The 26475-nt window shown below is 33.6% G+C and overlaps 1 protein-coding gene across 5 annotated transcripts in view; it reads left to right on the forward strand.

The window, feature by feature from the left end:
• Nucleotides 1-26475, forward strand: part of LRFN5 (leucine rich repeat and fibronectin type III domain containing 5) — a 237153-nt gene that overhangs the window by 91278 nt on the left and 119400 nt on the right. For 4 of the 5 annotated variants that reach the window (XR_013386127.1, XM_077909147.1, XM_077909148.1 and 1 more), the window contains one exon: nucleotides 15680-15849. The exons of the other annotated variant lie outside the window; for it this stretch is intronic. The gene's annotated coding sequence lies outside the window, so the exon portion shown is untranslated. The remainder of the gene's footprint in view (nucleotides 1-15679; nucleotides 15850-26475) is intronic. 5 annotated transcript variants of the gene reach the window in all.

Genomic DNA, 26475 nt, shown 5'->3' on the forward strand with positions numbered 1-26475 from the left:
AGCTTACTTTTACAGACCCAAGCAGGTAGTACCAAGTGTGACCAATGATCATAATAGATTAATTAGGCAAAATGGGAACATGTTACTTAAATAGCTTGGCTTGTTATTTGCGACTGTTCCTATTTGGAGCTCAGAAGTAGAATACAGACTTTGCTTCGCTCAATTATTGTTTTCAACATCAGTGTTCCTAATTATCCTGTTTTGTAAATTTGATTATTCAAAGGAATCCATGGGGCTTTCACTATTTCTTGCCTTTTCTATAAATTGCCTCATTTTTTTTTCTTCCCAATTCCTATCAGTCAAAGTTCCTCTTTCTTAAGTCATAGTTTGGTGTGACTCAATCTTTGTTAGATAAGCAATATACCATGTGAAATGTAATTCTTGCTAATGTGCATGAGAGCAAGTAACACACATGGATGGATCCTTTCAGGAACATTTTAGAAATAATAGGTAGAAGAATATCTGTAATTCATCAATTTCCATAAGGACATTAGAATGTTGAAATTAAAGCCTGATGTGCCCCTGAAAATACATATGAACTTTGGGGAGCCCTGGTGACTCAATTGGTTAAGCGTCTGTCTTCAGCTCAGGTCATGATTTCAGTGTCCTGGGATCAAGCCCCACATCAAGCTCTCTGCTCAGTGGGGAGTTTGCCTCTCCCTTTCCCCTCTCCCTGCTCATTCTCTCTCTCTCTCTCTCTCAAATAAATAAAATCATATATATATATATATATATATATATATACACACATATATATATGAACTTAGTCATACTTTTTCTACAGTCTAAAGGTTCAGGTTTTTTTTTTTTTTCCTACTCTTTTGACTTTTTAATGGCCATCACAGGAATCAGTCTCTTACTTTTTAAAGCCTCTTTAGATCTTTAGATTTTGATGCACCATCTTCTCCTTTGTCAGATTATTCAAATCTATTCAGATTGTTTTCTAGTTCTTTTTCCTTTCTTAGTCTTTTTTTTTTTTTTTTTTTAAGATTTTAGTTATTTATTCATGAGAGAGAGAGAGACAGACAGAGACGCAGGCAGGAGAAGCAGGCTCCATGCAGGGAGCCCGACGTGGGACTCGATCCTGGGACTCCGGGATCAGGTCCTGAGCTGAAGGCTGAGGCTCAACTGTTGAGCCACCCAGGCGTCTCACCGTATCTTAGTCTTAATTTGAATGTTGTTCTATGACAGGATTATAATATCTTGGCATGTTATGAAGCCTTTGCATGTAGTAAGGCACTTCCAGTTGAAATTGGAACATCCATTGGCCTTTCACAGTGACAAGACTTCTTATTAATCATTTATTTGAGGCTAATGACTTTATACATGCCTAGAGGAATATAATCTTAATACTAGAAATTAATTTAAAAGCCATTTTTAAGTTAAAATGTGAGCTGTTTATTGGTAATGCTTTACCTTAATAACATTTAATATTGAAGTGAGTGCTCTATAAATCTCAAGTCACCAATTGAGGTGAAGTAGCAAAAGTCAAGTAGCATGGTATAGTAAAAAATAAAAATAGTAAAAATAATAAAAATAAAAATGAAATCAAACTATCAATAATAAAAATTTCAAAATATTCAGATTCGAGGCCTGAAAAGTATGGATCTTCATACTGTCAGTGCTTTTGGCTGCATATAGGACTTTGAGCCAAAGTCCTTTTACTGTCTATATGACTCAAATATTTCAACTATGAAAGTTGTGTTGCTTTTAAGAGGTATGTGTGTTAGGGGACAGAGAGCATGAGGTAGCCAGTAATCTCAAATACAATTACTTTCACTCCAGAAAGGCCAGTTTCAGATAGGACTAAACTGGTATTCCAGGATACTATGGAGGTGTTTACTGTCCTGTGATGTCAGGAATGGATACTGAAAAGGGACACATAGACAAAAAGGAAAAGATCAGAGAAAAAAAAAATCACCTTCCTTATATCTTTGCTTAGGGGCTGATTATTAAATGCTTTTTTGAAGTACCCAAACAAGCTTTACTTTTCAGTCTCTCTACATTAAGAAAAACCTAGACCTTTTTTCAAAGTTTTTTTGGAAGAAACTTCTAACATTGAGGATTTATTGAGAGTATGACAAGTCTATTGGAGGAAAACCATCTAAATGGTTCTAAATTCATTTTCCCCTAAAGCAGTTTCATTCATGATCTGTTTCCTAAGAAAACCACTTTAGTTTCTCCTTAAATTCTTCTTTAGGAATTTCTTCTAGCTTTAATCACACATAAATTACATTAGAACATCCCTAAGGAGCTTTTACTTTTTTCATTTCAGGTAGTATCTGCTTTGTTTTCATGACACTGCAATAACATGGTCCATCCTTATTTTCAGATCAGTCTTAATTTAGTAGAAAGATTCTAGTGATGATATTGGCAATATTTCTGTTCCGTGTGTGGCTTTCACAAAATTTAAGAGGCTGTGCCTCACTTTGGGCGGTCTGCCATTAGTCATATTTATTGGATAAACTTGCAGGATCAGCAATCATTAAAGTACATGCAGACAAAATTAGTTGATGTTGCTTTTTTTTTTTTTTTAAGAAAACACAAATAAAATGGCTGTAACTACCTCTTTGAGAGTTCAGACTAACAATTTAAAAAAAAAAATCCATAATTGAGAGGGAAAATGAAAGACTGGATAGAATCACTTAGCAAAAAAATCTAACAGTGTCTGAGTCTCATAGAGATAGATCATTTTAATGAACTCAAAGATTCTTTTTTTTTTTTTTTTTTTGAACTCAAAGATTCTCAATGAAGGAAAAACACATCTCTTTAAAAAATTGGTCAAAAAAATCAACTATAGAAATAAATTAAATTAAATCCTATATCTCTGTGTTTTAATAAGACAAGACATGGTTTAATAATACATTACATGATCCTTATACATGTTTTTAGTCCTTTAATTAACTCTCAGATTTCCTTTGCAAATAAGACTAAGAGTCTTTCTCTAGACTTCTAACTTTCTTAATTCCTCATCGTTAAGGGAATCCATCAAATCTACTGCATAAGATTGGGAAAGTTTCCAATTTTATAGCTGTCTTTTATCTTAAAGCCAAAACATTTTATGAGTCTCTTGGTTCTAATGTTCTTAACTTACCTGATCATTTAAGATGGAGACATTTTTATCACTTTGACAAAAATGGCAACTTTAATTTTAATGACTCCATCAAAAATTGATCAACTATGTTGTTTTTGTGAGGCCTCTTAAGAAAAATGAACTTACTAACTGATAATGCTAAAGACTTGTCCATTTTGGCTTAAAAACTCCCCTTCAGTTTAACACATGAATTAACTATTTATTTACATATGGCATCTTTAAAAAATGAATCTGAGTTGCAGTTAAAAATCCAAAGTGAAGGTTTTCCAAAGCAGATTCACTTTTCACCATTTATCAAGTAATCAGACTATCAAAAACTATTCCCTATCCTTATATATTTATCTTACATTAATTCCTTTTAATTACAAGGAGATTATTAGTTTGAGTGAAAATACTTTTATACTTTCAATATTGTTTTACCTTTGTTAAATAATGCTTGAACAGCTCTTGATGTTTTCAGTACTATTTTGGAAGAGATTATTTTTTAATTGAAGTATTGTTGACGCACAATGTATTATTTTCATGCATATGGCACAGTGAATTGATATCTGTATGTTATGCTATGCTTACCACAAGTGTAGCTACCACCGGGAGAGAGGTGTTTATTTTTTTTTTTAATTGAAATGATTTTTTTCTTTATTTTTGCACTCTGGTTTTAAATGGAATAAAAGGCCCTTGTGAGGTTATTACATGGGTAGTGCTCAGTAGTCTGCATAAAATGAGCATTTGGTATCTAGATGTTTAGTTTCAAAAGTGAGAAGTTTTGTTTTTTTTTTATACTCCGAGTGCCTTACTTTATAGTCAAAATATTTGATCATGCAAGAAATTAATTAATTTGCCCAAAAACAACCAAAAAAAAAAGTGTTGAGTACCTTGAGTTAGGATTAAGATCTGAGGACACAGAGAGACTACACGTCTTTTTCACTCTATCTTTTCCTTTTGCCTATTGTTGAAATTATCGAAACCTTTTGGTTTTCTGGTTGGTTTGTTGTTATTGTTGACATTACTTTTTTAGATCTAGGAATTTTGAGAGTCGTGTTCTTCTGTAAGTGTGCATCTGGTATTTGCAATGCTTCTCTACTATTTTTCTTTAAGATTTCATTTTTTTATTCATGACAGACACAGAGAGGCAGAGACAAAGTCAGAGGGAGAAGCAGGCTCCCCAAAGGGAGCCTGATACAGGGGTTGATCCCTGGACCTGGGATCATGCCCTGAGCCAAAGGCAGACACTCAACCACTGAGCTACCCAGACGTTCTGCTCCTCTACTTTTTAAATTTGTCTCAAACTTACTTTATTTGATACTTTTAAAAAGGTAAACCTCCTCTTTGACTACCAGCTATATTTTAAGCTTATGTGTTAATTGTTCACTTACATGATCTCATTTAAAGCTTTTTTTATTTAAAATATATTAGATGAGATCATGGGTGCTTAGGTAAAAGGGCTTATAATCATAAAGCTAGTTGGTGATTTCAGGTGTGCTCTTTGCAACATGGTGTTTGCAGTAGCCCAACATCAGGCAGATCTGTACCAAGGTCTACTTGTGTTCTTGCCACCATCCTACTCTAAAAATTTTATCTATGTCCTGAGCTATGGGAATCCTCTCCTACCTTGTTTCTCTTCTTCTACATTGGCCAGTATTAGCCAGAAAAAAAAAAAAATTGGTTAATATAAATTTGGTCATGTGACCCATTCTTGGTTTTGTTTGTTTGTTTTCCCTCTCTGTTTCACTTCAATAGTGGAGCTAATTTTGGAAGATAAGGAGTTAGCTTGGCAAAGAAGAAGGGTAAGAATATTTCATGCTGAAGAAGCAGCCAGTGCAGAGGCCTCATATATCCAAAAGGCAAGTTGGTTTGAAGATTTGCAAGTATAGTGTGAGATTTTAAAATTTGCCTTTAAAAAGAATGGTTGAAGCCTGATGCTTATGGGCCTTGTATGTGATACTAGAATTTTATATATGACATATAATTTGATATGAAATTATCAATTATTGTATAGAAATAATTATGGTGGTGGCAAAATGAAAATATGGAGGACGTGTTGTCTTGTGATAAGACAGAAACAAACATTACCTTTGTGATACTATTGTATTAATGTAGGTAAAAGATAGTGAAAGAGTCAATTATAATGGTCATGAGGAACAAGTGCAAACAGAACTAAGTAATTAAGGACATTGAATCAAGAGAACTTCATTGATTAGATGAGAAAATTTTATCCTAATTTTAAGTGTCATTACCATTAAATTATTTCAGTAATTAAAAAATGGAGTTACAGATGTGGGCCAGGAAACCACAGATTTTAATAATGTAATCTCAAAAGTGGTAACTTCAAGCCAACATCAATAGGCCTAGGCCTACATGCACATTTTGAAACTGTCTCTAAATTTTAGTTCCATATTAAAATACATTTTATATTCAATTTAATCACTTCTGATATATTGAGATATTGAGATAAATTTCAACATATATTACCCTTAGCTCCAAAATAAATTAGAAGTGTGCATAAATGATTTACCAATTTGGTTCCTATGAATTAAACTTCCATTTTATTTCTTACTGCTCTCATCCTTTATAGTGCTATCAATTTCCTTCTTTCTTGACATTACTTGAAGTTTCCTGTACATGAATAACTTTTCTAAAATTGTAGAAAATGGAGTTGAATGGAAAGAGACTTAAAAGAATCAGAGATTCTTTCTGTAGTCTTTTCTTTGACTTCTTACCAAATAGCAGTATGGCTCTGTACAAATGTCTTTTTCTATTTGGTCCTTGGAAATGAGATCAAATAACAGTGCTACCTGCCTTGTAAGACTATTTTGAAGATCACTCTAAATATGTGTGAAAAAGCTTTGAAAATGGTAAAGTACACACATAAAATATTGAAACTGGCTTTTATTTTATTCTGAGGTTAGTTACACCGATGCAGAATCATTTAGCTAATGCATGTAATCACCCTAAAGAAGAAAATTAAATTGTGCTCTTAGAGACTTAAAGTTCACAGAGCTAATAGCACTTACAGTAAAATTTAAATGCATGCATTTTTAGTTGTAAAGGAAGTTACAATCCCCTTGGTTAGACATCAAAATCACAAACTAGAACATATTGAAAAAATAATTAACACTAAACCCCCCTCCCACACACAGATGTGTTGGAGTAGGAAGGTATTGCTTATAGATATGTCTGAGGCTTTGAGGTGACTTTTCTCATTTATAATCTTAAATATTTATCCTAATATAAATTCAATGATGAACTAGACATGTATCTCTTTTCCTCATCACTTTGGAAGAGGCCACACCATAAAGTCACACTCTCAGGGTACAGGCAAGTCAGTTTGCCTTTGAAGAAGGACCAGCCTACCCCTGGCTGGCTCATTAGAGGCAATCTCTCTCTCTCTCTCTGTCTCTCTTTTTTTTTTTTTTAGAGGCAATCTCATAAAATAATAACTTTAGGAGATATTCTCATGGCTATCGCTTCCAACCTTAAGTCCACTCAAGAATGTCTTCTTTGATAATTATACAGAATGAATGTGTTGGCAAACAGTGAGCTCTAAGGCAGACCATACTGATGTGATACCATGAAAATAACATGTTCTTTGATGTACAAAATCCCAGTGCAGTTCTTGTTCTCCATTCCAAGCCTCTCGACTTTAACACCACCTCCTCCCACCTCTTACAAATGGTACAGTAAGATATCTTCCCTGTTTCTTAGCTTTTTCCCAAGATAATATTTCCAGTTTTAGTTTTCAACTGTTTTTCATTGTAGTGGTTGGGATTGGCCTTGCTTTCTTTGGGAGTCTGTCTCCAGACATGTTTCACAAAAATTAAGAGTGATAAACTGTATTTCAGATGTGCTCTGATAAGGATGAAATAATCCCCTGTGTCTATTAAACTTGTTGTTCTAGATATTTCTTTTCTATTAATGAATGCTGAGATTGCAGCCCTCAAACTCTTGACCTTTAGGACTACGGAGACAATTAATACCCTAAGTGTATTTCATATAAACTGCCTTTAAAGACATATCCTTCACCCTACACTATAATAGTTTAGTTTTTTAATCTAAGCATCTTTACCTTTGGCTCTGTTATATTTCATTTTGACAGGCTTGGCCCATCCATTAAACCTATGGAGACATTTTTAAATCCCAGTTTTGTGTCAGTCACAGATTCATAGATTTAATAAGCACTGTTTCTTCTGTCCTCTTGCAAGTCAGTATTAAAATGCTGAACAAGAAAGACCAAGGACAGCAGGGTTACTGTCTAATGAAATAATGTACCTGAAAGTGCTTTGCAAACACTATTTTATATTCATCTTTGGTTCTGCGTCCTTTCTTCTGTTTTATACATGCCAGTTTATAATCTGACCTTATGGAGAATTTCTCCTGTGCAATCTTTGTGATTTAACTTTCTTTCCAATAACCTCTTTGTCATCAAAAATCATTTCTAGTTGTATCATATCATACTAATTTTACTTTCAGAACTTTCTTCTCTACTTGAGTCATCTTTTTTCTTAGAAATTTTCTCCTCAAGTGGTAACTTCCCTGTTTTTTAGTATATGATTTCCTTTGTCTACAGTTAAAATTCTTTAATTTGTATTTCTTGAGTGTCTGTTGTATGTAGGTGAGCATGGTTGGCACTATCAGGCATACAATTATCCATATGATGTTACAGGGACTCAAAGAGTTTATAGGCCAATAAGAGATCTCAGGTACATAAGATGCCATTAGTTGTACACTATAAATGTGCTTTTCCTTACTTTCATTCTCTTAGTTCTTCTCTGTAGTTGTAAGTGTGATTGATTTTAAGCCAGCCCTCATCCCCAGAAAGTCGTAGTGCTTATGCTTTTTGGTATTTTCTACACCCATATTGCTTTTCAGCATGTTTGCAGTGTTTTCAGATCCCAATCTTCGTGTGGTCCTTGGATTGTCTGAGTTTGCTCCAAAATCTTTTAAGTATACTGTGAATCTACTTCACAGCTTCTCAGTAGTTACTCAAGACTTACAGCCTCATATTCAACTCACTGACTAGTGAAATATATATATACTCTATGGTTTTTATTATTATGAAGCATGGTCTCTTTCCCTCTTTCTCTATCCACTTATATTTATATACATTAAAATATCTCACTATATATAATTATATAGTTTTCTAAAATACACTTATGTGGATGTGCTTAATGAAAATATATATTCATATATGCTTAAAGTATGTATTTCTAATATATATACTGTATAGCTTTTTCTACTATATCATCTATCATCTATCTATCTATCTATCTATCATCTATCTATCTATATCTATAGTATGCCTATGTATGAGTTCAGGTTACTTATATCATAAAGCTTTGTTTGAATTTATACATTTTAACCAGATGTATTTTTAATATAATTTGTAAAGCATTTTGATCAAGGCTTAAAATTGATTAAAAATGAAGAGACAACAACCACCACCAGAAAAATGCAGAATTCTTGTCCACACTACTAAGCATTTTCTCCCATTCTTAAACCATCTCACATTTCCCAAACACCAGGAATCTCCATTTTCTTTTATGATTAACTAAAAAAGGAAAATATCAATCAAGAATAGGTAGAGACTTTATTCAACCTCAACCCAGTAGAGTACTCAGCAGTTAGATAATTTACCATACCACACATTCATGGTATAAAGTCTAATCTCCATCTGAGTAGTAATGCTGTTCATGCACTCTAGTACCCAAAGCAAGGTGCAATCCAATCCTTTTCATTGACTAATGGATTTTAGTTTTTCTCTAGTCTTTCTGTGAGACACATTGTAACCCAGATGTGATTTGATAAGGACCAAATAGGAGAGCCTGGGTGACTCAGTGGTTTAGGGTTTAGCGCTGCCTTCAGCCCAGGGCATGATTCTGGAGGCCGGGGATTGAATCCCATGTCGGGCTCCCTGCATGGAGCTTGTTTCTCCCTCTGCCTGTGTCTCTGCCTCTTTCTCTGTTTCTCATGAATAAATAAATAAAATCTTTAAAAAAAAAAGATAAGGACCAAATAATCCATTACAATGTTAAACTTGATATTTCTTTTCTATTAATGAATGCTGAGGTTGCAGCCAGAAATTATTGGCCCTTAAGAGTCACTTTAAGGCACATAATATACCATTATGTAGATCCACATGTAGTTGGCATAAATAATTCAGAGACATCCCATATAACCTCTGTAGAGTTTTATTCCTTATGGTAACCTTTTGTATAACTGTAGTACAATACCTAATATTGCAACCGGGGAACTGACATTGAGACAATCTGCCTATGTTTTTCAGTTTATCAGTTTTACATATATTTGTGGGTATTTACATTTTGTTCCCTAAATTTTATCACATATGTAGGTATATATAAACTCAGTCAAAATATATAACAGTTCTACCATGGCAATTCCTCTTGTTAACCCTTTATACCCACAAACACCGGCCTTCCCACCTCTAAGTCTAATCTATTATATTTAATGTTAAAAGAAGAAGTGTATTCGTGTATTGTGTGTATGATATATAGTAATAAAAAATGGGACACACATTTTATTATCTTCAGATTAAAATTGATCTGGCTTTTACAAATTTAGGCATGAGTCAGAATTCTGAAGATGGTACTTAATATAATGTACATGTTCTGAAATTCTATCTAAATGTGTTTTGAAAAATTCTTACTTTTAAGGAGCATATAATATTATGATTCCTTATGGTATAATTTCTAAATTCACCTGCAAGAGGTGAGGTGGAGAGAATAAAGGAAAGAGAGAGTGGAGGAGAATAGGAAAGAGACAGAGACAAAGAAAAAGGGACAAGGAAGAGAGAGAAGAGGCAGGAGGAAGGGCGAGAGGGATTGGTGAAACAGAGATGGCAGGTATAAAGGGTCTAAATAAATGATTGATCATGGAACAAAATGGTCAGATATTGATTGAGATAAGGAGACACTAATAAGTATGTTTGCTACTATGTAACAATTAGCTGCAATGATGTTCACAGTAAGCACTAATGTCAGTTTGGACTAATACTCAAGACTTTATGCCTTGTCCTGGTGTGAAACTTGAAGAAAGGAGTGGGAGGAAATAAAACATTAGGTGGAAATCAGTTGAAAAATAGGTAGAAATGTAGAGATTTTTGGTTTACTTAAAATAATAAAACTTTTTTTTCAAGTTACAGTATTTGGGTGCCTGTACTATTCACATTCACGGGTGTGTGCACATGTGTAATAGACAGATAACATTCACAATTACATTATGATGTTGGTTTTATTGTAATCATTTTGAAAACAAAAGACATAAAGTTTAAATCATTTAGAGTCACTGAAGACTGATGGAAGGAAGGGAAAGAGGAAGAGATGAAAGAGGGAGACAGGAAACTATATGTATATATAGATACATATAGTTAAACATTATATCAATAAGAGTTTGTTATTTTCTTTTAGTTGAAAAAAATTAATATACCAAAGTCATACACTGACATGCACATTAGTATGACTTTGATCTCTGTCTGCTGACTTTTGCCAAACCACTAAGTGTAATTAGAATGTTGCATTTTATTTTTCCATGTATTCAAAGAAATGGAGCAAGATTGACATTTATATTCTCAGCCAACCATGAGCTAGGAGGGTACAATTCTCTCACTTCACAAAGGGTTGAAGATGTGCCACTCAGTTGACTTTTGGAAGAAGAAAAAATGTTCCCAGAACTTTGAAATTCAAAGAAATTTCAAGAAATGTTAGCAGGGTGACTTTATCTTGTGAAAAATTTAAGTGTTGAAATTTTTTGTTATTATTTTCGATTCAGATTCCATCATTCAAGGAAATATTAGTTATACAAGGAAAAATACTTTGCTAGCTCAAAAAACTTCAGTTGACCCTTATTTTATACTTATTATTTTTGTATAAGAATTTTGTAACCTGGGATCCCTGGGTGGCACAGTGGTTTGGCGCCTGCCTTTGGCCCAGGGCGTGATCCTGGAGACCCGGGATCGAATCCCACATCAGGCTCGCGGTGCATGGAGCCTGCTTCTCCCTCTGCCTGTGTCTCTGCCTCTCTCTCTCTCTCTCTCTGTGACTATCATAAATAAATAAAAATTAAAAAAAAAAAAAAGAATTTTGTAACCACAATCTACTAAATAGTATTTTTATAACTAAAGTCAGATTTTCTTCACTAAATAGGATATTAAGTTAGAGTTTTTATGATAAAAAAAATCCATTATTTTAAATTACGATTATGAAATTTAATGAATAAATTAGTCCCGTAAAAACGATGCAAAGCCAATTCCACCTCTACCTTCTCTCTGCCCCTCCCAAAGAGGCCTCCACCTTGGGTTGTATCTTACTTAAATACAGCATCACTTAAAATTATTTTCTTGAGTTGTTAACAGGAAATAATAAATGCAGTAATGAAATTTTTAGGTCACCAAGATTTATGTTTTATTTAGCTGCTGAATTCTTGCTATTAGAGGAAAGGAATGATTAGTCGTTCTCATTTACAATGTGACATTTACATTAAACAGCAAATACTTTTGTGGCACATTAATTTATTTATCATATGATCCTGGATATGTATAATAATTTGTAAATATTTTCCTATTACTAGGTATATGGTACACTTTTATTCAATAACACAAATGGATTCCCATATTCAATCAGTGCCTCTAATTTAATTTTTAAATTAGGTTTAACAGTACTGGTGATGAGGCAAGCATGTTTTAGTAATATTTAGTATTTATATGAATCCTCCTGAATATTTATGTATTTCAAAGACCCATTAATGTAAAATAATTTCTGATTTTATTCTATATTTCTGGTCCAAAATTTTTTAAGTTATTTGTCTTATAAAATAGCGTTTCTTATACTCTCATTTTTGGAGTCATCCACCAAGATCATGCCAAACAATATATCATTACATGATTATCAAATAAGCGATTGACTTACTTACAGTGAAATCATCTAATTCGTTTATTCATCATATATATCAAAACAGCTGCCTTTCTGCATCATGTGGATTAAACATCTGGATGACTAAATGTTTACTTTTTAATCATTTTCAACACATGGTAAATATAATTAAAAACCAATGAGAACACCTCCTTCATGTTATTTTGTTCTATTAGAGGTAAAATGGAGAAATACAAGGAATGGTGCTATTTGGTGGGTTCATAATTGCTCTGATCTTTAAATTTGAAGGACATACTTAAGATTATATTACTGCTACCTTAAAATTATTCAAGGGTGTCTTTAGTGGTCAGTGTGGTAAAACTTTAGAGCAACCTTAGGAAGAATTTCCTGAGGGAAACAAAATTATCACATGCCTACCATGAATTTTATTCCAGATTGGTAATGTATGATACCTTGATATAATTACAACTTTTTGTAATATTATTTTTTTCATTTTAAGGGAGAAAACTGAGCAACATGGTTATCGCTATGATTCCAATCCAGGCTCATAAGACTTTTAAAGTCCTGGCTTTATCGGTAGAGAGATTTGAATCAAAGTGTATCTTCAGACAACTTAGCAAAGACATTGTAGAGGGGAAGAGGATACCACTAGGAGCTGGAAGGGGTCATGATTCTCCATTTTGAAAAAAAATATTACCTAATAACTTTCTGAGTTTTGCCCATGTTTCCTGAGTTCTTTCAGAGTTTAATGTCGGCATCCAAGATACTGTTGGATGAAGAACCATATTTCTTGGGAATACATGTACATAAAAAATAACAGTTGCCAAATTTCCTAAGACTGTGAAAGAAGGCCAACATGGCAACAACTTGGAAATAAGGGACTGATCAGAATTTCTTATAAGATGTTTTATTTCAAGATATTATCAAGTAGGAAAGGACATCTTTATAAGATCGTACTACAAAATTGTAGTATTAGAATACCAGTCTAAAATCTACTATTTTTGGCATTGCACTGACCAAACTATATGGGCTTAAAAAGCAAAACAAAACAAGACAAAAACCTAGCACCTTATTTGTGTTTCTTTAATATAGAATCCTGTAGTGGTTTTCTGAAATCCTCATATTATGAGATAGGAGACTATTGATTTGGAGTGAGATAGTCCTAGATGAATAGTCTCAGCCTTGCCTGTTACTAACATATGACCTTACCCAACACTAGTGGACTTAATCTCTATCCCTACTGTTCATACCAGTGTATAAGAATATGCATTTATTTCATTTGATTCTTGGGAGAGGATCTTAATAAAAGGTAGTGCAACAAAAGGAAAAATGTTATCATTATAAAATGATATAACCATACATAAAAAGAATTTTGGGCTATTGGAATTTAGAAAGGACTGTAGCAGTTACTATGCTTTTCATGCTAAAATAAAGACATGGAAATACTGTTGATCAGTCCTTTCTTATTACTAGTATAATAATTAGAGATATTAATATTTTGCTCTTGCTTTATATTACCTTTTTACTGCAGAGAGGGAACATAATCAGAGTTACAATAGCAGGCTTCTTAGCCTAAGCATTTTACTTCTAGGAATTTATTATAGAGATATTCACTAATATGTGTGCATAGATAGATGTATGTGGACATTGATTATATCATCTTACGGTAAAATCCTAGAGATTTGTTAATCTTCAATTGTGACACACTATGAGCAGATTATATTGTATGCATATGGTAGATACTCTGGATGGAATGAACAAGGTTGATGATAGAAAACAGGAGTGATCTTCACAATGTATGAAATAAAAGGAATAGAGCAAAATAGGGTACAATCTTTGGCTCAGCGGTTTAGTGCTGCCTTCAGCCCAGGGTGTGATGCTGGAGGCCTGGGATCGAGTCCCACGTCAGCTCTCTGCATGGAGCCTGCTTCTCCCTCTGCCTGTGATTCTACCTCTCTCTCTCTCTCTCTCTATCTCTGTCTCTCATGAATAAATGAAATCTTTTTAAAAAATCTTAAAAAAAATCTACATACACAGACTCACTTTCATGTATGCATAAAGTATTTCGGGAGAATGTTCTGAAATTTGAAATTGGTTTCTTCTAAGCAAGGGTCTTGCTTTAGAAGGAGATTTTTTTGGGGGGATCCCTGGGTGGCGCAGCGGTTTGGCACCTGCCTTTGGCCCAGGGCGCGATCCTGGAGACCCTGGATCGAGTCCCACATCAGGCTCCCGGTGCATGGAGCCTGCTTCTCCCTCTGCCTATGTCTCTGCCTCTCTCTATCTCTCTGTATGACTATCATAAATAAATAATAAAAAAAAAATTTTTAAGAAGGAGATTTGTTTTTGTATTTCTTGTACTTTACTCATGCATATAAAATGTAAAAATTAGTTTAAAATATTAATGGAAGGAAATAAATAACAAGGCAAACAATAGCTGTCTCAGGGTGGTTGGCATATGATTGATATACATTCATGTCTGTGTGTGTGTATGTGATATATCTGAGTTATTCTCTAATTCTATAAGAAACATCTTTCTTTTGTAATAAATATAAATTTTAAAAATATAGCACTGGTTGACAGATTCATAATTTGAAATGAACTCTAATTTACTCTTATTCCACTTTACCATTAATCTATGCACTGTTTTTTTAGCATTTCTGAGTAATTTCAGTATAAACTTTAAGCAGTAGCTTTACTTTTTTTTTAAAGACCTAATTATCAGGTATCTCAGGATAATATAATCACTCTTAAATTTTGACTTTATAAGATTATTCACACATTTTTTCAAATGGAGACAGCAGAAAGAAGCTAAACCCAAATTGTCTTTGTATCATCTTATGTGATTCTTAATAATATCTTTTGAAATTATATTATTCCTCACTTTGCTTCTGCAGATAAAATAAGTCATGGCAAAAAAAAAATAAGTCATGGCTTAAGTAAAATTACAATTCCTTTGTTCATTTCAAAAACATTTTTAAAAATCCAGATTTCTGCATTAAAAGTGATAATGGTTGAATATTAATTGGCACTATTGTATAGATGTTGGGGGAAGTTAGATACTGTATCTCACAGATCTAGGTCAGTTATTATTTAGGTTAACATGGGACTCTCAGAAATAGGTATAAATCAGCAATCTTCTGATGTGAAGTTAAGATACAAGTGGCACATCTGACTATTTTCTCCATAGACGTATGTGTTTAAATAAGTAGATTTTCTCTTGAGGGAAATGCAGGTATCACAACATAAGACAATTAGCTGCTATGAGGGCAGGATTTATGAGCTTCATTCACTACTGAATTGCCACAATCATGTGCCTGGTACATAGCAGATGATGGTTAAACATTTGTTAACTTTTGTAATTTTTTAACATTAGCTTGCAAGTTTAATTAATTGAAATACAAAGAAAATTGAACTATATTTAAATTGTTTAAATTATGTTCAATTTTGAGATAAGAGAACTTTTAAAGATGAAAAACGGAATGCTGACCGGTCTGTTGGAATCCGAGCATATTGCACATTCCACTAGAAAGCTTCGTTATGCAAATCTATTTATTTATTTTTTATGCAAATCTATTTAAATTCTGTTTAGTGATATTCCTGATAGATTTTGAGATTGATCACACAGTTGACAGCAACTATATTTTTCCAAGATACTTTATAAACATATTTTGATACACTTTTTTTGTGCTTGTCTCCTTTGAAGAGTCCCTGTAACCATTCAGCCAGGTGTCGGGAAGCTATGTAGTAGCTGAGCACCCTTCTGACACTCCTCAGAATCAGCTTTGGAGATGCTTTCACCTTGTCCGTCTTCTTCAGCAGCCAGGCAGAGTGCTGAATCCTTCACAGCAGTGAGGAACTCTTCTGGCTCCAGAAGTAAGTTGACAACATTCAGTTTGATCATTTACAGTGGTTTTAAAAATACTTAGAAGAGGCTAGCTGGAAATCTTGCAAATTAATATACAATTAAAACCAGGATTATTCATCACTGACTATTTCACTTCTTTGTTGGATTTTATCTTTCTGATGATATAGTTACTACTTTTATGTAGATAACCTGTATGATATTTTCTGAGATTTTTTTTCAGGATTGTGTCACATGATTATCATGATTTATTTATATTCACAGCTTTGAGGCATAGAGAGAGGAGAGATTCAAATAATAGTTTACGCATGAGCAGATGGACTCAGAATGACCAAATATTTTATAAAAGTTGCTTGGCCAATGAATTATGAAGATGGGACAAAATTTCTGGTCTTTTGATTCTTAAATATCAAGAGCCCTTTCCATGACTTTGATCTCCAGTGATACATGGAGGGTAAGGGACTGATGCAGGAAACAGCATTTTTCTTGATTGGATGGTTTACTGAGTGACACTGTGTCATTAAAGGAGAGTTTATGGCAAATTATAAATATGCATTATGAAAAAATAAAAGGGAAATCACAGGTAGAGAAATGGATTGAAATGGGGATATGAAGAGTGTACAAGACGCGTAATATATTATACACCACCCCAAAACAAATTTCCAGCTGCATATTGATCTTTGGGCTTCTTAATTACTGGATATATCAGGTAAACACATCAATTATATGATTGTTTGTTTGTAAGATATGAAAAGTAAATACAACATCTTGGGGAATGTTCAGACTTTCCTAGTTCATACTTATAATCCTATTGTTTTGCCACTTTCCTAGTTTACTTGGTTTAAATTTAACATATTTTTTCCCCTTCTCCCAAATACTTGATGTAGGCATCCCTCGCTTCTCTTAGGGATATATTTGTTTCAAAATGTCACCACACATGGGATCCCTGGGTGGCGCAGCGGTTTGGCGCCTGCCTTTGGCCCAGGGCGCGATCCTGGAGACCCAGGATCAAATCCCACATCGGGCTCCCGGTGCATGGAGCCTGCCTCTCCCTCTGCCTGTGTCTCTGCCTCTCTCTCTCTCTCTCTGTGTGACTATCATAAATAAATAAAAATTAAAAAAAAAAAAAGAGATTCTTTTAAAAAAAAAAAAAAAAAAAAAAAAACAAAATGTCACCACACAGAAAAAGATTATGAGTGCATTTTTAAAGATAAAAAAGTTTGATTTAGCCCAGATTATTTTTTAAAATAAAGTGCTTAGCGATTAGAATTTCCTTGAAGAGAATGGGTAGAAAACATTTAATAACATTAGTTTTATTTTGCAACATAGTATAGCTTCAGTGAGCCAGCAACAGTGATGTCCTTAAGGGAACAGGGGGACTGTTGTTAAGAATTTATTTCTGAATTGTGGTGCTATCTATTACATAGATTAAATGAGCATCCAAAATGTTGTTGCTAGTGTACTCAGAGTAATATAGGACTTCTTTTAAGACATAAATAAAAAGGATATATTAGTTTATATTGAAGTTAATTCATTATGACTATAACTGTAGCATAAAATGATGAGTCTGAGTATGCAGAAGATAGATTACAAATCATTATTTTAGTGTAGGTTTTTTTCTCTGCATATTTTATTACCTTGTACTCTTTTCATACATCATTTATTCATTTATCTTAAAAATTGCTTTTGTTGTTTTTGTTCTTGAGCTTTTCATTAAATAAAGCAACTTGAGGGAGACATTTCAGATTTTCTAGGTGTTGCTTTTTGTAAAGAAATGGAGGATCCTGATGAGTTTGAGTTGATTTCACACATTTTGAAGATATGGAGCTATGTAAGATTTATTTCTTAAAGGCAACCCACAAGAGCCTACAGAGATTTTTATATGTCCATACAATAAATTAAATAATTAATAAATTTTTGTTTTCCACTGATAAAGCTGACTTTTTCTAAGTAAAACATCTGACTTTATGAAAGCTGTTAGCATAGGAAATACATTTACTAACATAGATTCTCTAGTGTAAGTCACAGGACTTAGTGAATTCAAATACATTTTCATTTACTAATGGCTATAAACAAGGCCAAAGGATTTACTTAATTAACTTGGCAATAGAAGGCTAAACAGAAATAATTTATATATTGAGAAGGACTCTTCTGAGTTAATGCTTAATTCAATTTTTAAATTACCAGTCCATTACTCTGTAGAAGTAGAATCTCCTTTTCCCTTTCTATTTTTTCTTTGGAGTAACATTAGGCTGAAAGTCTTGCATGGAATTAATCACTCTGAAAAAAGAGAAAGTAAATACATTCCTAATTAGGTTCCTCAAATTTCAAATAGCTCATTGAAAATTCATAGCACATCCATTAAAATCCCTTTAAAAAATAAATGGAATACTGGGAACTTTCTGAGAGGAAGTAAACCATGGAGAAGTAGTAAAATAATGAAGCAATGGAATATCTATCTGTTACTAGTGTAGGACAGTTGAGGTAGTGGTGGTTTTTATGATGATAATTTTTCTCACTGTGGCATTTTGAATTAGTCTTAGCCAGTAAAATAGTACTTTTGTCTGTTTCTGCTGTTCTTTCTTATTTAACTAAAGCACTGTGATGAATTTAAACAATAAACAATAATATCTGAACAGGAAATGGGCATGCCTGTCTAAATATATACATATGTATATAAACATCTAAAGATAATTTACTATATACATAGCAGTAATGATAATCACTCTACAAAGCTAATATGCCTTGTAAATATTAAGTATTCCTACTGACATTAAATACATATTTAAGAGACTTTTATTTTTTCTGAAAAAAAAATTCCCTATGTTTAAGACTTATAAATTATCAACTCTGATAATATTAATTTACTGTGGTTTTACCATTTGTCATAATAATCAGTATATTATCATTTGACACTTTCCAGTACTTTTTAATAAATATTAACTTATTTGATTCTTATATTACCTCTATGAGGAAGTTTAACAAATTATGTAGGCTCTCAACCAGATATATATATTTTTACATTGAATACCTTCAGATATATATTTATACATTTGAAGTTATCCTAGATACTTGAGCTATAAGAACACTGATAGAAGGGGTGCCCCAGGAGCTCAATCAGTTAAGTGTCCAACTTTTGAACTCAGCTCAGGTCTTGATCTCAGGGTCATGAGTTCAAGTTCCACACTGGGCTCCATGCTGTGTGGCGATCCTACTTGAAAAAAAAAAAAAAACAGATAGAAAATTAAAGTTATTGATAGAACAAATAATATGCTAACTATGAATGATAAGATGGGTAATGGATTAGGTTCAATAGCCCTGAAAGGTATAGCCAAGAGGAAACCTGTTATATCATGTAGTGCTCATTTCATTTTATTTATTTTATTTATTTTATTTTTTTGTAGTGCTCATTATAAAAAGAAGGGAGAATAAAATTCTCAAAAGAAGGAAACTGTAAAAAGAAAAAAAAAAGAAGCAAACTTTGTAATGACTCTCATAAATATATGTATTCAGGGATGCCTGGGTGGCTCCCTTCAGCCCAGGGTGTGATCCTGGAGACCCGGGATCAAGTCCCACATCGGGCTCCCTGCATGTAGCCTGCTTCTCCCTCTGCGTGTGTCTCTGCCTCTCTCTCTCTCTCTCTCTCTCTCTCTGTCTCTCATGAATAGATAAATAAAATCCTTAAAAAAAAAAAAAAAACCAAAACCCCCCACAAATATATGTATTCAGTGCCAGTCAATTCCAAATTAATGTATCTAATTTCCTAACTGCCTTAAATTTAACATGTTGCTAACTAAGCTCTTGATCATCTTGCCAGATACTCTTTTTGATATTCTGCAGCTCACAAAATGTCATCACCATATGCCAGAAAAAATAGGAACCATATTCTTACCTTTTCCCTTCATTCTACAGATTCCATCACCTAATATGGTCAAATTTACTTAGAAAAATTTTCTTGAATTTATCCATTTTTCTCTGTTTGTGACCATTAGTACCCTGGTCCCAAAGACCATAATTTCTCCCCTGGGCTACCCCAGAGGCTTCTTAAATTATCTGCTCACATCCACCAATGCACTGATTCTGTTTATTCTCCATAGGTAGGCAGAGAGAGGTTTTTTTTGTTTGTTTGTTTGTTTTTTAGATTTTTATTTGTTTATTCATGAGAGAGAGAGAGAGAGAGAGAGAGAGAGAGAGGCAGAGACACAGGCAGGGGGAGAAGCAGGCTTCATGCAGGGAACCTGATGTGGGACTCGATCCTGGGACTCCAGGATCACCCCCTGGGCTGAAGGCGGCACTAAACCGCTGAGCCACCCGGGCTGCTTGAGAGAGTATTATAAAGTACAGAACTGACGTGACATACCTCTTTAAAGACTGTTACTTGTAGAATATGAATAAAATTCCACATCACAGCTTATTATGCTTGAATGGTTTAGCACTTTTCCAAATGTCCCCAACTTATTTCACACTGTGTTCCTCACCTTTCCTACATTCCAGCACAGAGGCCTTTCCACCCTTCTTCCACATGATGTGACCTCCCACCAAAGTCCCACCACATGGTTATTTTCCCCTCAGCAGATCATCACTCTCAATTCCTTTTTGCCTAGTATCTCAACAAAATACTCACTTCCTGAAAGAAGCCTTTCTTGTTCTGCCTGACCAGATCATCTCCACAGCACGTAGCTCCACAGCACTGTGTAACTGAAATTCATCACAAGTTAATGTCTCTCTATGCAATAATTTAATGTTGACCTCCCTTTCAGAATGTAAACGCTATAAGGTCACGATCCATGTGCATTTTGCTTATCAAAGAAACCTGTTTTTATTTCTTGGACACTATAAGCATGGGCCTAGAGCCTCTCTGCCCTTGCCCCCTGCCCCTAGCCCCATCATGTGGGTTTCAAGGACATCAACTGGAATATAATTTTTAAGCATCAACTACGAAACCTCTTTTTTTCTGTGTTTTCCTGTTGTCATAGTTTGATCCAGTTTTATTGCAGGCTTGTCATTTTCAGTGGGTGTTTATTTTTCCAGGGCCTTTATACCGCTGCCTTCTCCCCTTCTTAGTCTCGGCTATATTCCTCAGGGTCTTATTTTCTGATAGGTGATGGATCAAGATCCTGTCCCTGCTGTTATAAAGCAGGTACAAATGAATCCGATTGGAATTTTTGTTTAAAAATAATTATAGATCAGTAGGAAAGGTAAGGGTATTGCAATGCAGAAATAACTACCATAAGATAACTAGTGATGGAAAGCTACAAATAGTCATTACATGGAAAATAAGTTTTTCCATTTGAGATTATGCAAATATGCAACTTATTATAAGTAGAATTTGAACCTCAGGGATAGATTTCAATATTGGAGAATTGTTAATGTGCTGATGTGTTGCCTCACTTAGGTAAAAATTCCAGAAGCTAGAGAGGTTATGCATAGTTCTCCCAAAAGCCCTTAAGTACTGACACCAAAGCTAAAAATGTCTTAGCTGGCAATACTTGATGTAGAAAGGCCACTGTTCTCTCTGCCTACTGTTAGTGTTGGCTCTGTGGTTGTTAATACTATAGTTCTTACTGTGAAGTGTCCTCAGATGAGGTCTGAATACATTTTTAGCTTTAGGAGATAATGATTACTTTATATTTGTTTAGGACCAGGAAAGATTGATGTCATGTAGAGAATACTCCTGGCAACTGACATTAGATGTGTGACAACAATCTTAATTGTGAAGTATTAGCTCTGAAATGCTTAGAAAAAATCTGATTTATGCAGAATTAGCCTGAGTAACTATCCCAGTTATTGTGATGAGCACCCTGTTTCACTGTCCAGTTAACCTCCGTTATATCACTGTGGGCTGCACTGAGGGTATATTAACATATGCCAGATTTAGAATCCTCTGAGTATATTGAAGCACTTCTCATTGATATTAAAAAATGTGGGAGACTTTATAGCAAGGAAAACAATTAGGAGTACAAATATTTCATTTAGAGAAAAATCTGTGGTTTACAATAGCAAGAAACAGACTAGAAGAATTAACATAGGTTATATTGATCATAAACACTAATTTAACATTACTAATGACTTATAATATGAAGGGAACAATACAGTGAAATTACAGAACTACATGGAAAGTTGTGTGAAAAAAAATCAGGGACGTTATAGCCATATCAATGCCAGCTGGAAACATTAACTATTTAGGAATCCTAGAAATTTGATTACAAAAAATGCTAACTTAGATATATATCTAAGAGAGTTAACTTGATTATATAGTTTTTGACACAGAAGTATTATAATATCTAGGATGTTGGACAGCCTCAGTGATGTTGAAGATATTTTATCACCCAGGAGAGATAAGTAAAACACACCATTTGTGGATGGGGACAGGCAAGAGGTGGTGACGTGTGGGTTAGTCTGAAATGACAAGCCCTTCCATCATCCTTAGTTGCATAGGTAAAGCTGGATGATGGCTGTGACTTGGCAGGTAGTAGCTCAGTCTCTTGTCTAATTAATCTTACCTTCAATAATTAGGAATAGTGAAGGTATAACTTACTTAACGTAAAAATGAATTTACCCCCATATATTTATTTAAAAAATCAAACACAAAACATTTGGCAACTGAGGTGAAAGCTTTGGTGGTGAGGTAAAAGCTACTTTTCTAAGGTGATTGGCCCTCTTAGTCTAAGGCAATTCTAAATCCATAATAAGAATCTGGCTTTCTTTTTGATCAGTTGTGTGCAGATATGGATTACTGTGCTAAAGTCTGGGGTTTTAACATACTGTTTAATATCTGAAAAACAAATAACCTTTTAATACCTGCTTACTTATTTATGTCTTGAAGATAGAGTACCATTACAGGCAAATGAATGCCTTTTAGATTATTTCAATACCTACTACAATAATGATTCCAATGTGGAAATAATCCACAATTGAAAACATACATTCATTATTTATAAAGAGACAGAAAAGTAGAGTAAACTTTTTCTAATAAGAATTCTCTACTTAAAAGAGAGGATTGAAAAGGAAATGCTGACAAGTAAACTTATATATAATTGTACGTGATTTTTATGTAGTATTTTCATTTAATCAAGGTTATATTTTGGAGCATTTTTCAATATTTTTTGTATGTGCCTTGAAATGAAATGGTGGAACTCCAAATTTTAAGTCAGATTTAAAGAATGACTCCATTTAACAATTATAATGATAATGAGGATGGTCTGTGGCACTCATGGATTTTGTTGATGTAGTTATATGCAAATGTCCCCAGTCTGGAAACTGGTATCCAAGAATGAGTCATGTAATACTGAGTTCAGCAAAGATCCAACATCTGAATCACTTCTTGAGTTTGTTGTCTAATCATAATAATATGAAAGTAACTTTTATTAAAGATATAGAGAGATTTTAAAAAATTATTTGGTAATGCTTTACTGTGGTTTGTGGGCAGTTTCTCAGTGGTTTACTTGATTTCATTTGAAGACAAAAATCCATATATATGACTTCTTGTGCAAAGGTTTTTATGTATAAAGATCTATAATACTCCATTATGAGTCATAATGCTAAATAAGGAAGATATTGAAGAATACATCAAGTAAGAACCTAGCAATCATCAAGCCTAAGTCCAGCTCATTTTTATCCAGGCTTAGTAGTATCTTTTTTTTGCCACATGATTCCCAGGTGAACAAGTACATATTTTGTTCTCCTGTATTTAGACCTCAGAAATTATCAAGTCCTTCCTCTACATCTAGACATATGTTTTGGTCAAATAGTTTTTTTTTTTTTAATGCTTTTGTTTCTCAGGATATTTCTTGAGTCCTACTCAGAAATAAGTACAGACATTAAGAAAATAATAACTTTAGTCTATAAGACATACTATCATATGAAAAAGTCTCATTAGTCTACTTCAAATAAGCTAAAAAGATCATTTATTTACACATTTTGCAATGACCTTTTGTAGAAAATGCTCATGTGAAGCAGCAGCTATCAGGGACTTACTTTAAAAATACATATATCAAAGGTATTAAAAATAATAAGAATGGCAAATCCAAGGCACTGGAAATCCTTATGAGGGATGGTAAGTTATAGAGATTTATTTATTTATTTAGTAATTTTTACTTCACTTGACTGTATATTAACCAGCAGTCTATAATCATTCTTAATAAACAGAAGCTTATTGAATACAAGAATAAATATGAAAATAATTTTAATTAACATTATACAGTTATCTTGTATCACAAACCCAAATATGTAATATAATATGATCCCCAGATTGTTAATTCTTGGGCTTATAAAAGAATTGCATTGCAAGTAAAACATTAAAGTAGCATAAATGTACCAAGAGGTACATTTATGCACCAAGAGGAAATGGCAAAAAAAAATCGAGATATTCCATGCTCATGGAGAGAAGCCAATATTGTTGAGATATCATTAATTGCCAATTAGATATGTAGATTCAATGCAATCCCAATCAAAATTCGAGAATGTTATTTTGTGGGAATCAACAAATTGATTCTGAAGTTCATATGGAGAGACAAAAGACACAAAATATCCAACATAATATTGAAGAATAACAAAGTCGGAGGACTGATGCTCCCCAATTTCAAGACTTAACTATAAAGCTACTTACTATAAAACTACTGTAATCAAAAAGATGTGGTATTAGCAATAGAATAGACAAATAGATCAGTAGATCAGAGTAGAGACCCCAGAAGTAGAGTCCCATAAATATAGTTAACTGATCTTTGACAAAGGAACAAAAGCCGTACAATGGAATAGACAGTCTCTTCAACAAATGGTGCTCACAACTGGATATACATACGTAAAAAATGAACCTAGACATAAATCTTAAAACCTTCACAAAAGTTAACTCAAAATGGATCAGAGACCTATGTGTATTATAATACAATAAAATACCTGGAAGATAACATGGGAGAAAACCTAGGTGACATTGGGTATGGTGATGACTTTTTACATAAAACACCTAGGAAACAATAAAAAATAATTGATAAACTGAACTTCATTAAAGTTAAAAACCTCTCTATGAAAGAAAATGTCAAGAGAATGAGAAGGCAAGCCAGAGCCTGGGAGAAAATGTTGGCAACAGGCATATCTGATAAAGGACTGGTATCCAAAATATCAACAGTGATAACATAAACAACATGTTTTAAAAATGAGCCAAGGACCTTAACAGATACCTCACCAAAGATACACAGATGGTAAAACAAACAAACAAAAAAACCCCAAAAACCTTACGAAATATGCTCCATATCATGTGTCATCAGGGAAATGTAAAGTAAAATAACAATGAGCTGCTACTTTACACCTATTAGAATGGCCAAAACCTGGAATACTGACAACACAGGTGTTGTCGAGGATGGGGAACGACTGGACTGACACATTGCTGGTGGGAATGCAAGAGTACAGCACTTTGGAAGCCAGTTTCCCTGTTCCTTACCAAACTAAACTATACTCTTACTGTAAAATCCAGCAGTCATCCTTCTTGATATTTACTCTAGAGTTAAAAACATATGTCCACACAAAAACATACATGCGGATTTGTCCAGCAGCTTTACTCATAATTTCCGAAACTTGGAAGCAACCAAGATGCCCTTCAGTAGGTGAGAGGATAAATAAACTACATCCAGACAATGAAATTATTCAACACCAAAAAGAAAGGAGCTTTCAAGCCACAAAAAGACATGGAAGAAACTTAAATGCCTGTTAGAAAGTAAAAGAAGCCAATTTGTAAAGGTTATAATCCTGTACGATTCCAACTATATGACATTCTGGAAAAGACAAAGCTATCCAAAACAACAGAAAAGATTAGTGGTTGCCAAGTGTTTAAGGGTACAAGGATGAATAGACAGCACAGAGGATTTGGGGCAGTGAAAATACTCTGTCTGATGCCATAATGATGAATACATGTCATTATACATTTGTCCAAACCCATAGAATGTGAAACACCAAGAGGAAATGGCAATATTGGCTGTGTATGAGTTTTGGGGTGACTATGATGTGTCAAGTTTACTTTCATTATTTTTAGCCAATGTCCTACCATAGTGGATTTTATTAATAACCCGAGTGTATTTACATGTGAGAGCCAGGGAGTATGTGAGCAATTTCTTTGCCTTCCCTTCAGTTTTTCTGTGAATCTTAAATTGCTCTAAAAAAATTGTCTTAATTTTAAAAACTGGTATAAACATGTTCATAGTTTCACTGTTGAACTTTCTTGTGTTTCAGATATTAAATAAATTCCTTATATATTGTGAAATATTACTGTATACGAGTTGGCCATATTTGATATGAAATTGTTTCTCATTCTTGTATTAGCTTGTATTTACTTGATTTACTAATAAGATTGAGAATCTTTGCATGACTTGGCCTTTCAGATTTCCTTTTCAGTGAAGTCTTTTGTTAATTTTTATATTAGCTTGTGTTTTTTTTAACAGATTATAGTAGTTTTTTTTTTTTTAAATGTGCTTTACATTTTAGTCTTTTGTGGATTTCTTGAGTTATATACAATTGCCCCTAATCTATGGCTAGTTGTTTTCACTTTAATAATGTTATAGCATATTCATAAAGGACTGATCTTATATGTATAGGAGTTGAGGTAGGAATTCCATTCTTTTTTCCCAAATGAGACACAAACTCCTAAA

This window comes from Canis aureus, chromosome 9, assembly GCF_053574225.1.
Source record: "Canis aureus isolate CA01 chromosome 9, VMU_Caureus_v.1.0, whole genome shotgun sequence".
In the NCBI taxonomy this organism is placed as follows: Eukaryota; Metazoa; Chordata; class Mammalia; order Carnivora; family Canidae; genus Canis; species Canis aureus.